Genomic DNA, 12,023 nt, shown 5'->3' on the forward strand with positions numbered 1-12,023 from the left:
CATAAAACTTCAATAGTGCATCAAATTCTCTTTTAGTCATGGATTGTGGTGAGATGGAATGCAAAGATTGGGATCTACATTGTAGGCTAAACTTCTGTAGCTCACATATCAGTTAACCATCACATGGCTGGGACTGGCCCTGATGCTAACAAAGGAAGGTGCTGTGGTAGGCAGCAGAGGAATAAGTAGGCAAAACCACAAACGGAAATGAAAAAGCCAGGGTTCTAGTCTCAACTCTGTCCCGTGCGTCTCTTTTTCCCATCTATAAAGTGAGAAGGTTGGATTAAATCCTGAGCCCTACCCGGGTAAGATGTAGTAGCTTTGGTTTGGGCCCCAGAAATCTATTGTTGTTGTTGTTTAAAGTTCCCAAGTGAGGGGCACCTAGATGGCTCAATCGGTTAAGCATCCAACTTCAGTTCAGGTCATGACCTGACAGTTCATGATTTCCAGCCCCAGATGGGGTTCTCTGCTGACAGTTCAGAGCCTGGAGCCTGCTTCAGATTCTTTGTCTCCCTCTTCTCTCTGTCCCTCCCCCACTTGTGTTCGGTCTCTCTCTCTCAAAAATAAATAAAAATAAAACATTAAAAAAACTTTAGGTTCTCATGTGATTTTTTAATTAAAACAATTTTTTCATTTATTTTTGAGAGAGAGATGGAGCACAAGCAGGGGAGGGGAGAGAGAGGGAGACACAGAATCTGAAGCACGCTCCAGGCTCTGAGCTGTCACCACAGAGCTCGATGTGGGGCTCAAACCTGTGAACCACAACATTATGACCTGAGCTGAAGTCAGACACCTAACCAACTGAGCCACCCAGGCGCCCTCTCCCCCACCCCCCAGTGATTCTAATGCTCATCTAGGTTTGGAAATCTCTTTTCAGAAAATGGAGTGTTGTTTTTTTTGTTGTTTTGTTTTACAAATAGTTTATTGTCAAGTTGGTTTCCATATAACACCCAGTGCTCATCCTCACAAGTGCCCTCCTCCATGCCCATCTCCCCCCCCACCAACACCCATCAGTCCTCAGTTTGTTCTCAGCATTCAAGAGTCTCTCATGGTTTGCCTCTCTCCCTCTCCCCCACTATTTCCTCCCTTCTTCTCCCCCATGGTCCTCCATTAAGTTCCTCCTAATCCTCCTATAAGTGCAAACATATAGTATTTGTCCTTCTCTGCCTCACTTATTTCGTTCAGCATAACACCCTCAAGGTCCATCCATGTTGCTACACATGGCCAGATTTCATTCTTTCTCATTGCCATATAGTATTCTATTGTATAGATAAACCACATCTTCTTGATCCATTCGTCCGTTGATGGACACTTAGGCTTTTTCCATGTTTTGGCTATTGTTGAGAGTGCTGCTATGAACATTGGGGCCCATGTGTTCCTATGCATCAGCACTCCTATCTCTCTTGGGTAAATTCCTAGCAGTGCTATTGCTGGGTCATAGGGGAGTTCTATTGTTAATTTTTTGAGGAACCTCCACACTGTTTCCTAGAGGGGCTGCACCAGTTTACATTCCCACCAACAGTGTAGGAGGGTGCCCATTTCTCCACATCCTCGCCAGCATCTAGAGTCCTCTGATTTGCTCGAAAATGGAGTGTTCTGATGATGATTTTTTTAAAAAGTGTCGGGGCACCTGGGTGGCTCAGTCAGTTAAGCATCCGGCTTCAGCTCAGGTCATGATCTCACAGTTGGTGGATTTGAGCCCTGCATCGGGCTCTGTGCTGACGGCTAGCTCAGAGTCTGGGGTCTGCTTCGGATTCTGTGTCTCCCACTCTCTCTGACCCTTCCCTGCTCGCGCTATCTCTCTCTCTCTCTCTCTCTCAGAAATAAATAAAACATTAAAAAAAATTTTTTAAGTGTCAAACTGTGTGTGGTCTGGAACTCTTTGAAGTTCTGAAATTCTTATTGTGAAAGGTCGACAGAGGAACAAGTTCAGACACCCCGTCATATGTTAAGTATATTTGCCAATAGGAAGCTTGTAACAAATATATTCTAAACCAGAACTGGGTAACAAGCCCATTCATTTAGGACCCTATTTAAAAGGGTTAGGTTAGGGGACGCCTGGGTGGCTCAGTTGGTTAAGCATCCAGCTCCGGCTCAGGTCATGATCTTGCATTTGTGAGTTTGAGCCCCACATCAGGCTCTGTGCTGACAGCTCAGAGCCTGGAGCCTGCTTCAGATTCTGTGTCTCCTTCTCTCTCTGCCCCTCCCCCAGTCACTCTCTGTCTCTCAAAAATGAATAAATGTTTAAAAAAGATTTAAAAAAAAAGCTCTTTAGGGACTGATAGGAAAGATCTCAGATATGTTGCAGGGTTTGTTTGGGGGTTTTTTTTGATTGTTTTTTAAAGAACTTTATTATATTATTATTTTTAAATAGGCTCCACACACAACATGGGGGTGGAACTCACGACCCTGTGATCAAGAGTTACAACTGAGCCAGTCAGGCACCCCTCCAAGGTGCATTGTTAATGAAAAAAGCCAGTTGAAAAAGCAGTGGGCTACAAGTTATATACAGGCACACTTCAGAGATATTCTGGGTTTAGTTCCAGACCATTGCAATATGGCAAATGTTGCAATAAAGTGGCTCAAGTGAATTTTTTGGTTTCCCAATGCATATAAAAATTATGTTTATACTATACTGTAGTCTCTTAAGTGTGCAATAGAATTATGTCTTAAAAAACAATGTATATACTTTAATTTTAAAATACCTTATTGCTGGGATGCCTGGATAGATCAGTCGGTTAAGCATCCAACTCAATTTCAGCTCAGGTCATCTCCACACAGTTTGTGGGATCCTGCCCTATGCCAGGCTTTGAGCTGAGAGCACAAAGCCTACTTCAGATTCTCTCTCTCTCTCTTTCACTCTGCCCTTCCTCTGCTCATGGTCCCTCTTTCCCTCAAAATAAACATTTTTTAAAAATAAAAAGATAAAAATATCTTAATGCTAAGAAAAACGCTGTAACCATCATTGGAGCTTTCAGTGAGCCATAATCATCGATCACAGATGACCCTGACAAATATAATAATAATGACAAAGTTTGAACTATTCCAAGAATTAACAAAATGTGATGCAGAGACATGAAGTGAGCAAATGCTGCTGGAAAAGTGGTACCGATAGAGTTGCTCGACACGGGGTGACCATAAATCTTCAATCTGTGAAAAATACACTATCTGCAAAGCACAATAAAGCAAAGAACTATAAAATGAGATATGCCGATACATCCCCATAACAAAACTGGAGTTCTGGTACACTTGATTTCTCCCAGATAAGGGAACAGAGTTAGAGCTGTGGACCACACAGTCTGGAAATTAGGGAGAGAGATTTTTCACAATATTTCCTTAGACCTTTTTGATTTTGAATGGTGTGGCCATATTGTTTATTTTTCAAAACCAAATTAAGTTAAAAATTTAAAAAGGGAGAGTCCTCCAAATACGTTGGAATTTATGGATTTAGATTCTGTCTCCTTAACACCACTGTCACCCATCCAGTTGTCTCTCACAAAGCCCTTGAGGATCTCCCTACTGCTTTTTACGTCAATTTCAGATTCATCAACATGGCATTCACAGACCTCATGATCTGGCCCTTTTCAACTTTCTCTCTCTGCCTTCTTTTCCAAAACCCTCTAGTTCCAGGCTGCTGACTTCCTTCCGACTCTCCAATGGGGCCAGGTTTCTCACCTCCATGACACTGTTCAGGTTTTCTCTACTCGGATCCCCCTTCTTTCCCTAACCTTCCAGTTCAATTCCACCGTTGTTCCAGGATTCAACTCATGTGTTACTTCTTCTAGGAAGTACTTCCTGCCCCTCTTCCAAGGTGAGTTAGACAACACCTCATTTATTGAGTCTTGTCTAAAGATTGTCAAGACTTCTGGCCAGGACCCCTACTAGGTGCTTGTAGGTACAAAAATCAAAAATATAGCCTCTGCTCATAAGAAAACAGTAGATTAGTGGAAAGGTACCCATTAGGATAAGATCAGTGTCTCCTCACAGAGTTTTAAGCCCTCGGACTGATGAGTCAACTTGAATGTGGAATTTTCAGTCTTTAAACTGACTGAATAGTTTCTGCCTTCCTCCCCTGTCCTTCTGGGACACTGTGCACACAGCAGCCAGAATATTACCATACTGTAGTACAGAACTCAATTGTCTAGTTTATCTCCTCTACCAGATTTTGTGCTCTAAGAGTGGGGAGTAAAAAAAAAAAAAAAAAAAAAAGGTTACGTCAAGTTGGTGGAATTATAATCAGGTCTTGAAGAATGGAGATAATTCCAGCCCTGGTAAATGTGGGGGCGGAGGGACATTCCAGCTGGAGGGAACAGGGTGAGCAAAGAAGAGATGTGGCAAGATCAAAGAAGACACATGGTTCCCTGTAGCTGTAATGAAGGATGAGTGTATATGTCTGTGCAAGTGCTCACATGCTGGGGGAGGGGGTTGTGGGAGAGCTGTGGGAGATAAACCGGGTTCAGATTATTTGAAAGATCTTGAGAAAGAAAGTAACACAATCAGATCTGAGTTCTAGGAAGGAAACTCTGGTGGTGATTTAGAAGATGGATAGCATGGACAGTCTTAGTTGCACTGCTATAACAGAATATAGTAGATGGGGTGGGGGTTATATACAACAGATATTTATTTCTCACAGTTCCAGAAACTAAAAAGTCCAAGATCAAGGTGCTGGCAGATTTGGTGACTAGTAAGAACCCACTTCCTGGTTCATAGATAGCTGTCTTCTCACTGTCTTCACATGGCAGAAGGGACAAGGGAGCTCTCTGGGGCCTCTTCTATTTTTTTTTTTTTTAATGTTTTATTTACTTTTGAGATGGCGGAGGGGCAGAGAGAGAGGAAGAGAGAGAATCTCAAGCAGGCTCTGCGCACAGCTCTATCTCATGAACCGTGAGCTCATGACCTGAGCTGAAATCAAGAGTCAGACACCTAACCGACTGAGCCACCCAAGTGCCTCTCTGGGGGCCTCTTTCAGGGCACTGGCACATTCATGAGGGCTCTGCTAAAAGGGCCCACCTCCCAAAGGTCCCACCTCCCAAAGGTCCCACCTCCAGCCATCATCAATCATACTGGGCATTAGGATTTCAACTTATAAATTTTGGAGGGACACAAATTCAGTCTGTAGCAGGGGAAGAGATAGGCAACAGGGAGATCTGTCAGGGGTCAGCAGGACTGGTAACTAATTGAACATGGAGAGTGAAGGGGAGACTCTTACTTGACCTTCCTTTCAGTCTCCATGTACACCAAATCCCCTGCCATTGACTTTACCACCTCAACTGCCACTGCCTTAGCTTAGTATTCCCCATCTTGGCCTCTGGTCTAGGGCAGGCTGTAAATCTTCATACCTTCTACTTATACAGTCTACACTGCTAAAGAAAATATATCTATATAACAGCTTTATCAAGATATAATTCACATGCAAAAAAAGATATAATTTATATACTATACAGGGTACCTGGGTGGCTCAGTCGGTTAGGTGTCCGACTCTTGATTTCAGCTCAGGTCATGATCCCAGAGTTATGGGATAGAGCCCCTCACTGGGCTCTGTGCTGGGTGTGGAGCCTGAATTAGATTTTCTTTCTCCCTCTGCCCCTCCCCACCAATAAAACAAAATTAAATTAAAATTTGCATACTATACAATTTACTCACTTAAGGTATACATTTCAGTGGTTTTTAGTATATTGAGAGTTGTGCAACCACACCACAATCAGCTTTAAAACATTTTTATAAGCCCCTGAAGAAATCCCACATCTTTTCGCTGTCACTCCCCAATGTTGCCATTCTTCCCAGACCTAGGCAACTACTCATTTACTTTCTGTCTCCACAGATTTGTCTATTCTGACATTTCATATAAATGAAATCATACGAGTGGTCTTTTTTGTGCCTGGATTCTTTCACTTAGCATGTTTTCCAGAGTCATCCAAACTGTCAAATAATGTTCCATTGTATGGGTATACTGCATTTTGTTTACCTGTTCATCAGTTGATGGAAATTTGAATTATTTCTACTTTTTTTTAAGTTTATTTATTTATTTTGAGAGATAGAGGGAGAACACAAGTGGGGAAGGGCAGAGAGAGAATCTCCTCTGCCAGGTTCCAGCCCAATGTAGGGCTTGAACTCACAACTGTGAGATCATGACTTGTGCCGAAATCAAGAATTGGACATTTGGGGCTCCTGGGTGGCTTAGTCGGTTAAGTGTCCGACTTTCGCTTAGGTCATGATCTCGCAGTTCATGGGTTCGAGCCCCGCGTTGGGCTCTGTGCTGACTGCCGGCTCAGAGCCTGGAGCCTGTTTCAATCTGTGACTCCCTCTCTCTCTGACCCTCCCCTGCTCATGCTGTCTCTCTCTCTCTCTCCTAGAAATAAATAAAATATTTTAAAAAATTAAAAAAAAAAAAAGAATTGGACATTTAACTGACTGAACCACCCTGCCCCCCCAACCCCTGCTAATTTTTAAATTGAGTACAGTTAACATACAGTGTTATATTAGTTTCAGGTGTATTATATAATAATTCAGCAACTCTATACATTACTCAGTATTCAGGGTAAATGTACTCTTAATCCCCTTTATCTATTTCACCTACTTTTTGATTGTTATGCATAATTATGTTGCTATGAACATTCATGTACAAGTTTCTGAGTAGACATATGTTTTCAATTCATGTGGGTATATACCTAGAAGTGGAATTGCTGAGGCTTATTTGAGTAACTACCAGACTATCTCCAAGCAGCTGCACCATTTTAACATTCCCACTAGGAGGGTATGAGGGTTCCAATTTCTCTGCATCCTCACCAATACTTATTCTCTACCTTTTTTCAAATTATAGTTATCCTACTGGGTGTAGACGGGTATCTCACTGATTTGGGGTTTTGATTTGCATTTCTCTAATGACTAATGATGTTGAGCATGTTTTCATGTGTTTATTGGCCATTTGAATACCTTCTTTAGAGAAATGTCTATTAAGATCCTTTGCTCATTTTTAATTCGGTTGTCTTATAATATTGAATTGTAATAGTTCTTTATATATTCTTGATACAAACTGTTTATCAGATACATTACTTGGAAAAAGTATTCTCCCATTCTGTGTGCTGGCCTTTGTTTTTGTCTTTGTTTTTTGTTTTTTGAGGATTTCATTTAAATGTTTTAAAATGTTTATTTATTTTGAGAGAGGAGAGAGAGCATGAATGGGGGAGGGGCAGAGAGAGAGAGGGACATGGAGAATTCCAAGCAGGCTCTGCACTGTCAGCACAGAGCCTGACGTGGGCCTCGAACCCAAAAACTGTGAAATCATGACCTGAGCCAAAATCAAGAGTCAGATGCTCAATTACTGAGCCATCCAGGTGCCCATAAGATTTTAATTTTAAGTAATCTCTACACCGAACGTAGGGATCAAGAGTCACATGCTCCACCGATTGAGCCAACCAGGAGCCCCAGTCTTTTTGCTTTTTGATGATGTCCTTTGAAACACTAAGTGTTTAATTTTGATGAAGCCCAATTTATTTTTTCTTTGTTTGCTTATGCTTTTGGTATCAAATCTAAGAAAGCTTTCCCAAATGTAAGGTCACAAAGATTTATGCCTGTATTTTCTTCTAGGTGTTTTATAGTTTTAATTCTTACATTTAGATCTTTGGTCCATTTTGAATTAATTTTTGTGTATGGCGTGATTTAGGGGTCGAACTTCATTCTTTCACATGTAGATATCCAGCTGTCCTATTAATATTTATTGAAAAGACTATTCTTTCCCTCATTTGGTTTTCTTGGCATCCTCGTTAAAAATCAATTTACCAAAAATATAAGGGCTTATTTCTGGATTTCCAATCCTATTCCATTGATCCGTATGTTTATCCTTATGCCAGTACCACACTATATTGCTTATTGTAGATTTGTCATAAATTTTGAAATCAGAAAATGTGAGTCCTCCAACTTTGTTCTTCTATTCCAAGATTGTTTTGGCTCTTCTCAGTCTCTTGAATTTCCATATGAATTTTAGGATCAGGTTGTCAATATGTGTTTTTGTTGATGTTTTGGCTAGTAGTTCTCCCCATTATTGAAAGAGGGGTACTACATTTTTTTAATGCTTTATTTATTTCTGAGAGAGAGAGAAAGAGAGGCAGCATGAGCAGGGGAGGGTCAGAGAGAGAGGGAGATACAGAATCTGAAGCAGGCTCCAGGCTCTGAGCTAGCTATCAGCACAGAGCCCGACACGGGGCTCAAACCCACGAACCATGAGATCATGACCTGAGCCGAAGTCAGATGCTCAACCGACTACGCCACCCAGGCACCCCGAAAGAGGGGTACTATAGTCTCGTACTATTTTATTGAATTGTCTGTTTCTCCCTTTGATTCTGTCAGTTTTACTTCATGTATTTTCCGTCTCTATTGTTAGTTGCATATATGTTTATAATTGTTATATCTTTCTGATGGATTAACTCTTATCATTATAAAATGACCCTTTTTATCTCTAGTAACATTTTTTATTTTTTTAAAGTTTATTTATATATTTTGAGAGAGAGAGAGAAAGTATAAGCAGGACAGAGCGACAAAGAGAGAGGAACAGAGAATCTCCAGCAAGCTCCACACTATCAGCACAGACCCCAACACAGGGCTCAGTCTCTCAAACCGTGAGATCATGACCCTGAGCTGAAACCAAGAGTTGCATGCTCAACTGACTGAGCCACCCAGGTGCCCCCATTTTTTTCTTTTTAAAATCTCTTTTGTCTGATGTTGGTATGGTTACTTTATCTTTTTTGCTATTTTCACGCTCTTTCCCTTTTACTTGCAGCCTTGGGCTTTAAGTGATCCTAAGTGGACCTGGTCCACAGATGATTGGAGTAGGGGCTGCCTAACAGAGAATCTGAGTTGGAAAATAGTCAAACTAATGAGATTCTCACTGCTTAGGGAGGTGACGATGAGAGAGGAAAGAAGGATGATGTGAGAGAGGCTATGTGGGCCATGAGAGACAGAAGAGATAGAACCCAGCTCCCAGCCCAACCTCAGATTCTGATTTCCCGCTCCAGCCCACTTATATCCTTACAATATGCCCACACCCTTGTTTTCCCCTAAAAATTTCAGAGTTAGTCCCATTTCTTGCAAAGGAAATACCAAGCTACCCTAACAAATATTGAATATTTGGAGTAGAGCCGCAAGCAAGAGAATCTCAGAAGAGGTATAGAACCTTCTGTAATAACACAGTAGAGAAAGAGGAAGGGATGATGTCAACATTCCTGAAGGGGAAGTGAGAAGTCCATCGATTGATAAAAAGTTACTAAAGTCTTGGTATTCAGATGCTACACCCATGAAAATAAAGCTTTGATGGACTTTATTGCCATTCCTTTAGAGCACATAAAATCACCTGAAGTGCTTTTAAAAGCCTGGGTGCCTGGACTGCATCCCCAGAGATTATGATTTAATTTTTCTGGGGCAGGCCTAAGGCATCAGGACTTTTCAGCTCTCCCTAGTTGATCCTAGTACATCAACATTTGAGAATCATTGCTTGTTAGACATTCTAAAGGAATAAGGAGTATAAAGACTGTAGGATTAAATGGACACTTTTTATAGCATTAGGTGATTTTCATCAAGAAAGAAACAAATAAGGGCTCTTGGGTGGCTCAGTCACTTAAGCGACCGACTTCAGCTCAGGTCATGATCTCATGATTCATGGGTTCAAGCCCCGCATCGAGCTCTGTGCTGACAGCTCAGAGCCTGGAGCCTGCTTCTGATTCTCTGTCTCCCTCTCTCTATGGCCCTCCTCCACTCTTGCTTGGTCTCTGTCTCTCTTAAGAATAAATAAAAAACATTTTTAAAAAAGAAACAAATATTAGTCCCAGAGCACCTGAGCCCATAACAATATTTAAGGCCAGTTTGTGGCCCTGTAACAAGAAATAGCTTTTACCATGAGCCAGTGGTTGGAAACCACTGAAAATTAGATCCCTAAAGTGAAGATTGTCTTCTGTTTCTTGAGTGGTGGGTTTACCAGTGTTCATTTATTTTTACACATGATAGTTAATATGCATAATATGTATTCTCTGTATGTCTTCAAATGTTGCCACAAAAGTTTTCTGCCAAATATTTTACAATAAAAAAGGATACAGTAAATTGCCAAATTACAGCATTTGTTAAGTTCACAACTGTGTTGGGTTTCTACGGTTAAAATTAAGGTCTTGATTATCAAAGACCGAAATCTTGGCAGTTGGAATAGCAATATCTTGAGGATGGAGCTCCCCAGTCTCCTGGGCCCCTCCAAATAATTTCTACTGCATTCATGATTACCAAGCAAATGTGATGAGTCACCCTATAATGAGGAACATCTGGTCATAGGAGTTTGGAAATATCATGAAACCAAGGATGGTGTGCAAAGTCTAAGCAAGGAAAAGAGGAATTATAGGCAAAATGAATTGCAGGAATTTTCTAAGGAGCTGTTGCAGGAGTAAATATGTGGGCTTGAAGTCTGTGGGTTCATAATCAAGGAAGATGGAATAAGTAAAGGAGGGTAGACTGCTACTTTATTTCCTTCTTCCTTTATTTCTGCCTCTGTCTCTGTTCCTTCCCCCACCCCCATTTTCCTTTTCTTCCTGCATACATTTTGGCTGATTATACTTTGTCAAACTGACACTGAAGAGCCTAATGGCTCTTGGCACATCGTAGATGAATAAATACAAAGAATGAAGGAGAAAGGAATGACGGTATGTTACCACTGACCTGCTATGGCTGCCTCTCCCACCTACACCTCATCTTCAGAAAAATTCACCACTGATGAAAAGCTAAGTAACAAAACTTCTTTTGGGGATGAGAGATGGGGAATGTGAGCAAGGGGCAGGTCATGGGAATGGTCGCTCCAGCCAGGAACAGGAAGAAAGGTTTTTAATCAAAATGAAATTACTGATAACACTGGGAAAGGAGGAAACTAGGTGGTTAGACCTACGGGGAGGCAGGTATTAACGTAAAGTGGGTGGAACCATCAAGTCTCTGTTCTTTGCTAAAGCCAAGCTGACATTCCGCCAATGGCCATACAGGTTGTTGAACTACTAAAATGCTTTATCAGTTGGTAAATTGCTACCTAGAGTCACCCAATGCTTCACCCCCATCTATCTGCCTCCAGGCCACCAGACCTCCCTCTCAATCAGCAACTAAAAGGTTAATACCCAGCACAGCTGTTGGCCTCCAGGAATCTGACTTAGTGCTAAAGTCAGTGTCTATTCTAATTGACTAGTGGCCATGTGGTAACCAGCTGCTAAATATTTTGAATGTCACCCTCAGCTGTGGCCACAAAAAGCAAAAGCCAAGTAGGTGTGGTAATTCGGTGCAAGAAATGGCCTAACACACTGAGTTGAGGTTTTGGCTTCTGCTTGAAGTGTTGGCAGGAACAGAACAGATGGGCAGGCCTGGGTTCTGCTCGATTTGTACAGCAAAATAATTCCCTAGTTCAAGGAACAAAGATGTGACTCAAGCCAGCAGGTTACAGAGTTACAGGCTGTCTGGCCATAACCATCCCTAAGTCAGTTATTGCCCCAGAGCTCCTAGAAGGGGAGGATGGAAGACGTGCAAGGAGGCTGCTTGAAAAATCATTCAGTTCTCCAGACTGGTTGCTAGTAAATATTAACAGGAGACTTGAAAAATAATGGAGGGTTACCTCAAGCTTCATTAGGTATATTGATATATGATAAAAGTATTCTTTCTGTTTCTGTTTACCCACACCATCTGGCAGCTGGCAGGTGGCAGCATATCTTCACAGGGACGTAGTCTGCTTGATCTAGGGTGACCAACTCTCAGGTGGACTTGTGATGGTCTGAAAGTACTAAATCCCAGGAAACCACTGGTCAACAGGGATAGTTGATCACACTAATTTACTCCTCCATGAATGTCACCTTAAGCTACTATATTGGTGATATCAGGCTGATTGGCCTTGAACATTAGGAAGTAGCATGAATCTTTTAATATCCTGCTGAGACATGAAGGCAATGAGGGTGTGAGGTAAAACCTGAAGAAGTACGAGGACCTACCATATTAGTGAAGTTCTTAGGAAACCACTG

This window comes from Hyaena hyaena, unplaced genomic scaffold (genome assembly GCF_003009895.1).
Source record: "Hyaena hyaena isolate Hyena2069 unplaced genomic scaffold, ASM300989v1 scaffold_1030, whole genome shotgun sequence".
Lineage (NCBI taxonomy): Eukaryota > Metazoa > Chordata > Mammalia > Carnivora > Hyaenidae > Hyaena > Hyaena hyaena.